Source organism: Catharus ustulatus, chromosome 1 (assembly GCF_009819885.2).
Source record: "Catharus ustulatus isolate bCatUst1 chromosome 1, bCatUst1.pri.v2, whole genome shotgun sequence".
Lineage (NCBI taxonomy): Eukaryota > Metazoa > Chordata > Aves > Passeriformes > Turdidae > Catharus > Catharus ustulatus.
This window is the reverse complement of record NC_046221.1, coordinates 45,425,085-45,439,074: the sequence shown is the minus strand read 5'-3', so window position 1 is coordinate 45,439,074 and position 13,990 is coordinate 45,425,085. Positions and strand designations below refer to the sequence as shown.

The window sequence follows — 13,990 nt, the reverse complement described above, 5'->3', positions numbered from 1 at the left end:
GTCACTGCAGTTAGTAAGAACTTACTGTGCCAGCAAATGTCAGGACAAATTACACAGTAGGACAGGCAAACTGTATGTCATACTCACTTCCAAAAGGAAAAGGCTTTCCCCCTCGCCAAGAACATGCTCCCCTTTCCAAGCTGATTTAAATCAAACTGCTCTTATTCAAATCAAAACAGCATAGAGGGAGTACTATAGTGACACAATGTGCAATTCTTCAGAGCCCTCTTCACTTCCATGGATTAAACGCTTTGATTCTCCACCACCTTAAAACATGACCACCTCAAGGCTACAAAGTTCTATATGTAAATGGCTGCCTCCAGGTTCCTGGAGGCACTGCTTACCATGCTGATGAAAAATGTCTCACTGTCCCTATGCTCCTGGGTCATACCGATCTAATCTTTCTTGCCTCTTTGATCATATATTCTTTGCAGAAAGATGCATTTGCAATTTATGTGGGGCCCAACACTGTATGCAGAACAACTGAGGCCTCATCAAGGCGTGAGGTCCCTTAGCACTACTAGAAAAGTGAGTAATAGGAGCATAAAACTCAGTGCACCATAAAGGAGAAAGACAGGACTAAGTCATTAACTAAGTCATTTTTTTTTAAAATTTGAGTATAAGGAAGTCTTTCATTGGACTTCAAACTTGTAGCAAAGTGAACTCATTTTGATTCATCTATCTTTAGTTTAAAAATAAATATTTCAATTAAAAATTACAATGCTTCAATATGGAGAAAAAAGACATCCTTATGTTCTACAGAGGAAACAAACTAACTAAAAACCCGTAACAAAACTAGGGCTACATAATATTTGGATGATCTGAAGAAAATGTTTATTCAATTTTTAACTTTTCTAATCTTGGACTTTGCAGAAGTTTTCAGGCTTTCATTTTCATGAAATGAACTGAAAGTCACATAGCTTCTTGTAATATTGAAATATCTGTGTTTGGTATAAACCAGAAGGTCATTTGTTCCTTCAGTTCCTAAGCTTTGTTTGGTGTTTCAATCATTTCTCAGCTAAAACCAGATAAACACGGCCAAAAGGCTATCAAGAATAATGCCCACAAATAAACCACAATTTAAAAGCTTGGGAATTCAAAGTCTGGCTTTGATTTAAGCCACTATTAACTTCAGTTATTTATTCTATCCAGCAGCAGCAGGCCACCATCAGGAATCACTATACAACATATACTATATAAACTATACTATATATACTATACCAATATGTGAGTCACTATAGCAGATCATCTCAGGTGCTTTAAAGCAGGGGGTGCACAGCACTGAAAGAGCAATGGAGATTTAGGTGAAGACCAAGACTGTTCACAGAGGTAGCTGAGTTGCAAGCTCAAATTTCCACACAGCAACACTGCAAAGACAACAGCCTTTGGCAAATAAAAAGTAACAAAGCAACTCCGGGGCTCTAACAACATTTCTGCTGTGAAGCAGCACCAATAAATCCAGTTAACTAAGACACTGCAGAATACTCTGACCCTGTACATTTTTCTTAGCCACTAGTACAAGTTCTTTTCAGATACTCAGTTTGTGTGCAACTCTGTCATCGATTGGTGTTCTGAATGGCTGGGCTTGAGCTATGTCTGTGTAAGCACAATTTGCCTCCATGTATTCAGCCTCCATCCCCAGAACGGCTGCTGCAAGAATGCAAATCCTATTTGGAAGGATTACTTGCCACGCAACAGCCAGAGGCCCTGTCCAAGACTGGACTCCCTGCTGTGCCAAGAAGCACAAACTCAGAAGCTGTGATCCCAGAGAAGGACATGATGAAAGCAGGCAAGGTGGCACAGGAAATAGCATAATCCCTTCACATGCACAGAACCAAAGCTGTCATTCCCCACTCCCTGCTGCATACACCTTGTGTAAAGGTGTTCAAGCAAGAAAGCACAGACCAGCAGGTATTTGTACTTGGGGAGCTGGCAATAACTGGTGGCAATACAGATTCCACTGAGACACCTGAGTGTGGACACCAGGGGTTACACAACATGTGGTAGAGAAGTATCTGCTATCTAGACCAGATCCTAGAGTTTTTTTATGATCTATGTACATTCCTTCCTAATAAGAGCTGTGAAAAATTACTGGAATGTCCCAAGTACTCAAGAGTTTGAATGTGTTTTCCCTTTTAAGTTGCATTTGCTATTGCTTATCCTTGCATTTTCTGAATACTTTATACATGTCATTCTATTATTTCAGCATGCAAGGGAGCCCCTCCCCCCACTTCCATATCTACAGGATGCAGTGCCACAGTCTGTTACATTCCCCACCTAAGGATATCTTCAATTTAGCTCTTCCACAAAAGAAGGAGACTGGCTATCTCACACTTGTGGAAATGGCAGATTGATAACACTGATAGTCATACTTCCATACAGAATAGAAGCCATGGCAGTGCACTGCACAGGGTTGTTCCCTTATCATTGAACACTGGCTGGTGAAAATGGAGAAATCAAGTGCTGCACTGACTTGAGCTGAATGTCCTCTCTTCAGCCTCTCTGGGTTAAAGCAGAGACCAGCTAAGCCCAGTTGCAGCTGCCTCTTTTTCCAACTGCTCAGGTCTCTAATTTGAGCTCCTGAGTAACACAGAGCTGGTATGGTTTTGCATTTACTTTGTAGCAAACTTGTGCTGATTTGAATTGTTAAAATACGAAGTCCCACATAGCCACTTCCCAGACATGCAGAACTACACCATCATGAAAATGGGAAATTTTACTTTAAAACAAGTTCAGTTCATGCATTTCTCAAGTGTTTCTACTAGTTTCAAGTAGATTTTTTAAAATCTGTGTTTTGCACCTTTCCTGAAAACAACTCAGTAAAGGAAACATTCGGATAAGTGACAATGTGTCTGGGCATCAGGCAAAAGCTGCCCAGTAAATCTATCAAGCTCTCCACTACCTTCAGCTTAGGCCAGTAAGTATTTATTTTTACTGGTAGGGGGGGGGGAAAGGGAAAATTAAGCAGGTTTTGTAAACAAACTATATAGCAATCCTGAAAGTGAAACATTAAAACTGTACAAAGAAAATGGCACAACTTGCATCTCCAGTCAGAGACATTTTCTGGCATTCAGTTTAGAGACTTTTTCTCCTGATTAGCTGCTACAGTACCTACAGGTTTCAAGTCTACTTCAATCTACAGCAATTAATAAGCACATTAAAAAGATGCCTTAGGTGAGCATGAAGGTCTTCTATTAGCACATGCTAAAAATAGACAACCTGTAGAGCTATAAGAACAGATACTTCATATAATAAAATTTGGAATTTTACAGGCCCCAAGGATCCAAATTTATCATCAGCTTTTGAAACCTGAGGCTTTTTTGGGTCTACATATCGTCCATTTATGTTATTAATAACTGCCCACAGTTACCAGCAGCCAGTCATAAGGCTGAACAAGCTTTGGAGAACACCTCCATTACCATCATGGGCAGTGCCACAAAAGGGAGCTGCACTGCACTGAAGAGACACAAACAAGCAGAGAAATCCATTTGTGCCTTACCTTGTAATGGGAAGAGCAGATGCCTTCAAACATATCTATATCCATACAGTCCATTGGTTCAGATCTTCCTGGTGATCAAAATTCTTCCAGCTTCTTGCCTTTTCTATTTTTATCTGCCAGCTAGTGTAACCTGTAAATTTACAGAAGTGGGTGTATTATTCCAAGATGTTTCTTCATCTCATTTTATAAGGCATTCAATTTAAATACATATGGCTCTGTGCCATGTGGCCCCTATTGCACTCCAGAGCTTTCAGTGTAATGGATTACAGACCACATTGTTTCTGTAGGTTATTGATTTGTGGGAGTATAAGTAGAAGACACTTTAGAATTTCTTTGCAGACTCAGACTTTCCAGACTGTCACATTCCATATGTGTATATCCTACAGATTTCACAACATACTCCTAATTTTATGAAATTCAAACACTTAACAAAAAACGTGGAACAACTTTTTGTTGTCAATTTCTTTGTTAATTTAACTGTTAAAGGCTGATTCTTGTGGAAAGAGACTGAATTCAATTTAAACACTAGTTTCAGAATAAGAATGTTACTAATATGAAAAATTGGAGGTTGACACAGTGGCCAAGATTTATATTCAGCAATCAAGGTGATAAAAAAGAAAAAACCTTCCCAAAAAGTGACCTGACTACTGTTCAGTGGTTTTCAGGAACAAAATTAATTTGTGGGACAGTAAGAAACTCAGTCAGATTTTTTTTTTTTTTTTGGCTACTCAGGGAATCACAGTGGGATTCCTCAAATATATCCAGAGCTGCAGTGCCTTCCAGGTATCTAAATTTGGTCATATGAATCAAAAGGACCTCTGAAAACCAAGCAACAGGTTCTCTGCTTATACAGTACAATTTTCCTCTGTGAGAGCTGTAAGGGTGTCATTTATATATATGCTTGACTCCCCACTGCAGATTGTTCAGCATATAGAGCATTATCTCTGTACCTGACACCCCTCCCCAATATCTTAATCCCTATATGCAGGATCCACACGCAGAACGCATTTTCATAGTGGATTTTACAGAAAACACATCGCAGTTTTCATGGAAGTTCAATTAAACAACTCAGTGTAATTATCTGTTTACTGGCAGACAGGCAGCCCGTGTTAGTTCAAGAGTTGCTTTGCTGAGCTGTATTCAACTGCTCAAACAACTGTTTCATTATGAGATTTCACCAGACACCCCTGGCTCCAGCGCTATGGCACAGAAAATGGGATGCGTATTTGCTGCTTTCCACATTTTGGCTCCTGCTGTTTAAAAGCCGTCCCCACTCTCCACAGAAATTGTTTGTGAGTATTTCAAAGTATAGCTTTGTGTGGGGGGGTTGTAGTCTACACATCCTCTGTAGGCTGCTCTCTCCCTCCCTTTTTTATTATAGAAAATTGAAAATTAACTCACTTCAATCAGAATGCCTAAAAATCATAAGTGGTGACACTTTATATTATGTGAACCACTTGTAGCCTTACATCCTGATGTAAATGCTTACCATGAAGGGTGGCATACAAAGCCACCCCATCCCTGCATGTCACACACAGATGGCACATATTACACCTGGTTTGATTGCTATTCAAACCTGAAACTCCTGACAGAGACAGAAGAAGCCTTGATCCTGGGACATCTTCTGAGGGATCTGTGCCTCTGCCTTAATGTAGACAGATCTCAGTCTGAAAGGTCACACACAATTACCCCAGAATCCTTGATTTTGAATCTCCAAATAATAACAGCATTACACAGGCTCTCCTTTTATTCTGAACAATTTCAGGATTTGGTTTCTGTAAAGTAAAAGAAGTACTGGATAAAATGACAGTTATGACCTAACATGAGGAAAAAACCAACACACAGTCTTGCAAATTAAGCACCACAATGCAAACTGCTAGGAAAAAATACTGAAAATGCCACACTATGCAGGTTATCTGAACATTTGCAGGCTATATTTGTATTCAACCCACGGTTTTGGACCTCTCCAATTAGAACAAATCCACTTTCTTCATGACAGTGGAGCATGCAGAGACTGGCATGGGGAAGCAGCTTGCATTGCAATTCCACTATATATTACAATTGCTGCACCATGCTTGTGCTGGGACTTTGGCATAATATGGTGTTACTCTTTCAGAATATAAATCCAACATAATGTCAAATACATTCAAATAAGTAAATCTGGGCTTAAACACATGAAACTCTCCTGCCATCTCAGATCTGTTGGATGCACCAGGGCCTGTAGGTCAGGAGAGGCAGCCAACAAGTCTTTTTGTGATCAGTCTCTCTGTAACACCAAGGAGTCCTAGAGCAAGCAAGGTTCAGACAGAGGGGAGTGGCTGCTATCCTTTGAATGGTGGGCCAAAGAGGAGCTTCATTGAAACATGGACTAGGACCACTCAACATGGCAGAAAGAGGTAGCAGGTTAAGAAAAGGAACATCTGGGACATAGGCTCTGGCATGTGCTAGGATGCAGGTAAAGAGAACTTTGATGGCATTGTTCTAACTGGTTTGCATGGATCACATGGATCATATCCATGGTTTGAAAAGGAAACCCATATTTTATGTTTCTTGGTTGACTTTCAAGCTTCTGGAAGAAAAAACAAAAGTACAAAGAGCAGACAGACACTGACTTTGAGTGATCTATTCACTGTGGATGTGGATATGGACAAATGATAAGGACAAGCTGCAACTACTTCTGAGCTATGAAAGCCTCCCACTATGCCTGTGTGATTTCCAATCACCAAGGAGTTCTCTGCTCCAATGTACATGTGTTACAAAATATCAGAATCAACCTTATTGCAGAACCTCCATTTTACAACCTAAATGTAGTCCTGCACCATCTATTCTAGAGGACTGCCACTGGATTAAAATAAGAATGCCAGTGATCCTTTAGGTGACCACAGAAGGCTTCTCTCACCCATGTCTTCTACAACTAACATATTGTACTAGTGGCTTGTCATAAAACTATTGTTGTTCCTTTAGGCATCATGATGTTTTACTGAAAGGCCATTGCTGGAAAAGTCTGCCTCAATAGCGTAATAAGGCAAAGTGAGCTGCCCAGCCAAACCTTTTATTAAATCACACCAAAACTGCCTGAATTTATGCCATTGCAAAGACTGGAAAATTCCTGGCTGCCCTGGAAGTGTATGTACCAACCTCAGAGAAAAAAAAGCCTCACACATCCTTGTGGATTCATACTAATGTCATTGTTTACAATGACAAGATGCATTAAATCCAGCTTAAATTACCAGGCTTAAAAGCACTTGTGGATTGACACGTGGTCTTCCCTCAATAGCATTGCAATGGGGCTGAGGTAAACCAGCCTGCTGCAACCAGCATAATGTCTCCAGATGCCTGCATTCCTCTGCACACTCACACCCACCCCCCACCACATCTCCCGCTCTTTTCCCTTTGTCATTTTCTCTTCTTCCCGCCTTTCTGCTTCACTCTCCCTCTCTTTTTGTGCTAGCAGAGGTTGGAGGGCAGCTGGCTGGCAAAATGGATTTGCAGAGCAAGACCGGGGACTCTCAGTGGACAAGCTGACCACAGACAAGGTGCATGCCCATGTGACAAAGAAGGGACAGCAAAGAAGATGAAGCCAAGCTCTTTTCAGGGGCTCAGTGAAAGAACAAGATGAAACAGGCACAACTCAAAACACAAGCAACTGCATTTAAACAGAAGAACACTCTCACTGTGAGGTTGGTCCAACACAGATACAGGTGACCCAGAGAGGCAGCGGAGTCTCCAACACCAGAGACTGAAGACATTCAAAACTCCCCTGCACACAGTCCTATGCAACCTGCTCTAGATGTTTTGAGCAAAGGGTTGGCTACACAAGCTCCAGAGGTCCCTGCAACCTCAGCAATTATATGACCCTGTAAGCAGAGCCCCATTCCCAAATTTACTTGACTTTTTTAAAAACAGGTTCACCACCATATGTTAGTGATCTGGCCAAATTAAAACATTGATCCTGAACAGTGGTACAAGAATTTCAGTTGAGGTCTCAATACTTTCACAGATGGAATGGACTGATAAAAAACTGACTTTGAAAATGCACCCAGATGTTAGAGATGCTTCTTACTCTAAGAATCATGTGACTCCTTTCATGCTTTTCTTAGGAGAAAAGCTCCAGCGGTCACTGCTGCCCGCAGCAAGATCAGTACTCCTACTTTCAGCATTTAATGCATTACCCACTTGTAAAATTACATTTATGTCTTGCCCTTTATATCATGCTCCCAAATGGTGACTGCCAAGGCAATTTTTAGCAAATTTTTCCCTCAGCCTTCCAGCACACTGAATAAAACCTGCTTTTCTGATGCAGAAGAATGAAGAGAAGGCACAGAGAATTCATTGCCATAATAAAGAACAAGTTGGACCCTTACCCAGCTCCAGAGAGCTTTTCAAAGGAAAATTGGCAAGCATGCCAGCTCATACACTTCTTTCAGGGAATGCTATCAGCAAACTAAAGGTCACAATGAGTGTTTTACCTATGGATTACATATATCATCATCAGTGGTAAGGACTACTCAGTACCAAGCAGAGATGTATCATGTTCTTGCCCAAAGAGGTGGCTAAGTGTTCTGCATAGTTCATTATCTCCATCAGCCAGGACCAAGAGATAGGTCATTCTTTCCTATACCCATCACTACTTATTACAACAGTTACCACACTCCTGTTATTAATCATCTACTGGCAACACCTCTAACCTCACCATTCTGAGTCCTAGTATCTTAAACCTGAAGTCCAAAAAGCTTTATTTATAATAAACTACAAAACAGATCCAAAGTTATAACCTGGGTTCAATCCTGTTTCTTTTGAGGAAACAGCCTTCAGTCAGACAAGATAATTAAATATGAGGCTTTGTCTTTGTGAATGTTAAGTTAAAAACTTAAGAGATTTTCATTCTTCCTATTTTGTATATTTACTGCGGCCAGAACATGCCTTCAGATGAGTCACTCATAGTTACCCCACAGTAACTGTGTCTAGTGGTTTCCTTGAAATAATTCAGGGAATAACAAGACTTTTGGTTCACTTTAATTTCTACTGATTTTAAGCTTTAAATATCTTCAGTATCATAGCCAGAAAATTGCTTCCTATCACTCAGAGGACATCTGTTGCAGACACCATATTATCTTTAGTTATGCTCCCCAAGACAGCTGAGTTTTGGATGCAAAAACTTAGAAGTATTAATTAAAATAATTGTATGTTGCTTATTAATTAATTTAGTTGTTTAGTAAGCACAGCCAGGCATACCAGTTCATATTTTGCTCAAGCAAGGACGTCATGGAACAAGTCAGGGAAAGTTTTCTACACAGTTACACTAACTCTGACAAGAACAGATCATTTGTAAACACATACACTAGAATTTATTCAATTGATTGCCTCTCTTTACCTGGCAATTGATTAATCCAATTTACAGCACGGCCAAAACTTCTGATCTATCTATAACCCAATGAGCTAGACTGGAGTTGGTTGGTTTTTGTTGATGCAGCTGAGGTCTGTTGCATGGCCACTGAGGGATTTGGCTTAGCTGAACTCTTTCTTTGGGGAGCTGCAAGCTGTGAAGAAATGTAATCTGTGCTGATTCAGCTTATCTGCTAAGGCAACACAGCCCTGGCAAGACCTCCAATGGAAAGCAGCACCAGAGGAGATGCTACAGCACAAACACTTAGGAATATTGCCTGTTGTTGCCAGGAGAGGAAAGATTGCCCAGTGTTTTCAAACTTCTAAAGGCAGTGACAACACATAAAATCTCTTTAATATATGCACAATATTGCAGATATGTCAAGATTATATTGACCTATCCATTTTATTAGCAGAAATAAAAGATTTTGTCAATAATAACCTTCAGTTTTGCTTTATTCTGTGTTAGGCTGTTGCAACTGCAGATCCAGGGTGCAATAGCGTAATGGCAGTGTAACACTTGTAATTGGCTTCCTTCTTTCTTTAATCTCTCCAGTGGAAAGACGAAAGTTCCATACCTGACATTAGTCTAGAGAACATCAGTTTACAAGGGTAGAGCAAATTCTATCAGTTCTAATAGGATTAAAGGTGTTTCTATAGTTTTCAAATCCTCCAAAGTAACACTTTTTTTTTTTAAAGGAATAACTGGTGTTCACACAGTTGATTAGTATGTCCACCACAATCAGAATAGCTGGTAAGAAATTTAGCAGAATAATTTCACTGCATCTGCATGAAATATTACTTTATGTTTATGACTTACAGTAAGTCTGACATAAACTGAGGGGAATAGGTCACTCTGGGACAACAGGATAGTAGGCAACAGCCAACTGCATGCATGTGTAGTTTTAGGTCTAGTTAAGTTTGTAAATCTCTGGACTATCTTCAGATACAGGTAGTGTCACTGTTATAATACTGTTATCTATTCCTACAAATTATCTGGTTAAAATCACTCTGCAAACATCAGAGCTCACTGTGATGAACTTAACATAGATTTGAACAGTTGCATCTGTCTTCCAGAGGTAGTGCTGCAAAGCATTAGTAGAAAATGCTTGCTTAATTTTTTTTTCTTTTGAATTGCATTCCTTAATCTATTGATTTACATATTTTCCCCTCTCCCCCCATCCCCCCAAAAATAAAGGTCAGGTGTAAAACGACACCCTCATTCATCAAAAGCACATTCTCACTGCTGATTTACCTTCCCAGACAGTCAAAGGGTCATTTTTAAACATTAAATTGTCAATAGGATAAAGATGAACTGATCCTACTTGCTTTAATTAGCGGCTTTTTTCACAGCAGCCTCTCCATATAAAGGACTCCCTCCACAGACCTTGAATGCCTGACTGCTTTCTGCAGTTGAGAGAGGTGAATTTTCTCTGATACAGTATGTATTTTGTAGTTCTGTTGCACAAGCATAGCCATTTATTCACAGCATAGTCCATTTCCTTCCCAATTTTTCCCGTATAAGTTCTAGTCAATCCTTAATTACTTATGCACAGTTGTTTTATCTCTGTTACAGCCATCTATGCTTTAAAATATTTTACTGAAACAGTCGTCTGGCCCCTCCTACTATATGAGAGAAACAGATGAAGGCTATCTCTAGTAAACTGCCTATCACTACTATAACAGGCTTTTCCAGTGGTTACACTTCAAGACATCTTTAAAAAAGGACGCCGTCTTACATGCAGTGCTCTACTTTAAATACAACATGCTAGCCACAGGCTCCCAGTTCATTTTGAGATGGAGCAGTGTCGTGCCTTTGGCTGTACATCACCAATACACACCTCTGCAAACTGGTCGTGACAAGCACCTGTAGTTCCTGCTTGAAAAACAAAAAAAATTTAAAATCCTGTCTTCTACTCGAGATATGATGCTTTTCATGCAATGATAGCTACTAATGTCACATTCCCTCGCAGCTCCCACCCGTTCGAAAAGAGTGGGAATAATCCACACGCTATTTTCACTACGTGCCTAGCCCGGAAACTGCTTATTCACATAGAACCGAGCCCACTACGCTGCAGAAGGACAGCTACAACGCAATGCTCCTTAAACTATCAGCGCAAGCCACCCGGCTGCCGCCGCCTCTTCACATCACCTCTCGTGAAACAAGAAGACGAACCGAGAAGCGAACGCGTCTCACAAGCGCAGCCCCAGCCCTCTGGCACCCCTCACACGGGAGCTGGTGCCGCCGAACCGAGCGAAGCCGAGCCGAGCCGCCCCCGCCCCGGCGAGCAGGACCCGGCGCCGCTTCCCGCTGCCGCTCACCTCCCCTGCGCTGCTGCTGCTGCCCGGCACCACCGCCGCCCGCTGCTGCTGCCGCTGCTGCTGGCCCGGCGGCGGGCGGGGCTCCGCCAGCCCGGCCTCCCCGGGAAGGGTCCCTGGCTGCGGCAGGGCGGGGAGGCGGCGGCCCCGCCGCGGAGGCGCGGAGCGGCGGCGGCGGGCGAGACGCGGGCCCCGAATGTAAATGAGGAGCGGCGGCTGCGGCAGCGGCTACCAGGGATGAGGGGCAGGGTCTCACCGGGGCTGGGAGTGGGGGCTAGCCGTGATTGCGCCGAGATGGGAAGCCCGGGGTTTAGGGGGCCGGGCTGGAGAGGTTGAATGCACGGCAGAAGCCTGTAGGCAGGAGTACGCGATACGGTGAAATTACAGGTGGCTGCCACAGCGATTCGCTCCACACAGCCCCTTCCGCTGCGAGCAGTGTCTTGTTTGACATTCTGGCAGTGTTTTACCACTCCTTTACACCAGAGCTCGTGTGCTGTCTCGGCAACTCTTAGAGGTTTGAGCCTAGCTGGAAGAGACCTCCAGAGGAAATTTGCTGCTGATGAGTTAGGATTTATCCCGGAGGCAGGGGAACGTTTATAGGGACGTTGGTGTGGCTGCTCCAAGAGAAACTGTGCCTTGCAAGTGCAGATTTAGAAACAGTGGCAGCTCCCAGCCCAGGTCCGTTCCAGTTCAATGCCTTACCCAAAGCACTAATGATTCCTGAAAATTTTAAGCCTTCTACATCTGTCTTTTGATGGTGTAGATATCTTACTTTTTATTTCTTATTACTTCAGTGGAAATGTTGGGTGTGTCAGGAATTTAGGACTTAAGAGTGGTACATAGATCTTCTCATGTATAGAACAACCACAGAACGGTTTGGGTTGGAAAGGACCTTTAAAGGTCGTTTAGTCCAACTCCCCTGCAATAAGCAAGGACAACTTTAAATAGACCAGGTTGTTCCAAGCCCTGTCTAACCAGTCCTTGAATGTTACCAGGAATGGGGTGTCCAGCACCTCTCTGGGGAGCCTGTGCCAGTGTTTTACCACCCTCAGAACCAACCCTCTTTTAGATTAAAACCCCTTTGTCCTATCACAACTGGCCCGATTAAAAACTTTGTTCTTATCTTTCTTATAAGCCTCCTTTTATACATTGGAAGGCCAAAACAAGATCTCCCCATCTGCCTGGTTGTTCAGCACTTCATTCAACAGGCTCTACAATCTTTTCAGACTTCCTTCCAATTAAAGAAAGAGTTGCTGCTGTTGAAATATCACTAGCATTGAAACTATGGATCATTCAGTGAGATTTTACTTTGTCAGTGCAAAACCAATCACTGTCGTGTTTTTCTGGCTTTCCCGTCTTATTTCTTCTTTTGCCCAATATTTCCTTCAAGTTGCTGCATGAATGGTTGAGTCCACATCATACACCAACACCTAGCAATATCTGCAGTTAGTCATGTTTTCAATCATAGTACAAATATTAAATAATTAGGCTAAATATGCTAATGAAGCTGTAATAACAGAGTAACCAATTACTGACTAGGAAGTGTAAGATTTTCACCTTTCTATATGATAGCAAATAGATATAAGGAGAGTTTCCCAGGCTGGCAGCCTCAATTATGTCTTCCAGTCTGTGGATACTCTGGTTCATAGTCAAAGAGAGAAGAAGCATCAGTCTGCCTAATCTCCCTGCTGCCTTATAAAGAATAAAGTAACAGCCTGAAGTTGAATAGACCCCTTTGCTCCACACAGAGGGGGTTTGTTTGGCAAAATGTCCATCAACTCTGCTAAATTTTAAAAATAATTTTTTTCTGTAAAAGCTTTTTCTTCCGTAGTAGCTTAATACAGTTCAGGAGGAAATTTCAGCTGCTAAGAAAACATTATCCCAAGGTTCACACAAACCACATATGGAAACCATGTTTCAGAGAAATCACTTGTCTGCCTATGTTTTACGTACTGAGGTTAACCATTTTAAGGCAGTTTATTTAACTAGCCAGCAACAGATATTTGCAGATTAAAAGATGTTTTCTGAAGAAGACTGAAGTTCAGCCACTTCAGAGATCTACACTTTGAAGAGGAGTTATGGCTTGTCTCTGGTCAAAAGCCAGCACGCTTGGTTCCTTTGAGGCACTGTAATTCATAAGTAATTATAAAGAACAAATTAAAAAGATTGGAATTTCTTTCTCACTGGAACAAGATTATTTTTGATGTTATAACTATAGTTATAAGAAATTTTCAAAATTCTCATGACATTTTCTTCTTCTACCTAATGCAAATTAAAAAAAAAAAAGAGTGTGTCAAACCAAAATGAATGTAAATTTTTAGTGATTAGAGAATCAAAATTGAACTGGTTTAGATATAAAGTAAAATTTATCTTTGCAAAATGAATGGAATTTGTAAAATGGGATGAACAAGGATATATACAAGAGTTCTTTGTCCTTGAGGATTCCTTAGCACTCAAGAGAACCAAAGCCTAATAGAGCCCCACCAGCTTCAAAGGATAAGGCTGAGGTGCACAAGCAACATTGAACTGTCAACTCTCGGAGCTGCAGCCACATGGAACCCCAGCTGAGTCCTCTGACTGTATCCATTTCTTCTCTCTGTAGGCCACTCACATGGTGGGTAACCAACACCCAGCAGGAGCTGAGTGGTTTGCTGTTTTCAGTCTGTAATTGAAAGGAAAAACCATATACAACTTATTACACAATATTTTTCCACCCCCTTCTTATTCTAGGACTATAATTATTCCCTGTTGCAGAAGCTGTACAGTAGTAATCTCTCTCCTTCTACA

General features: G+C 41.5%; 1 protein-coding gene across 2 annotated transcripts in view; it reads right to left on the bottom strand.

Annotated features, from left to right (window-relative positions):
* TMEM108 (transmembrane protein 108) overlaps window positions 1-13,990 on the bottom strand; it is a 243,682-nt gene that overhangs the window by 151,668 nt on the left and 78,024 nt on the right. The window contains exons 1-2 of one of the 2 annotated variants that reach the window (XM_033051950.1): window positions 11,207-11,248; window positions 3,500-3,629 (exon numbers count right to left, since the gene is read on the bottom strand). The gene's annotated coding sequence lies outside the window, so the exon portion shown is untranslated. Of the gene's footprint in view, window positions 1-3,499; window positions 3,630-11,206; window positions 11,249-13,990 lie in introns of those variants that run through there. The other variant, XM_033051959.2, reaches the window with a different exon arrangement.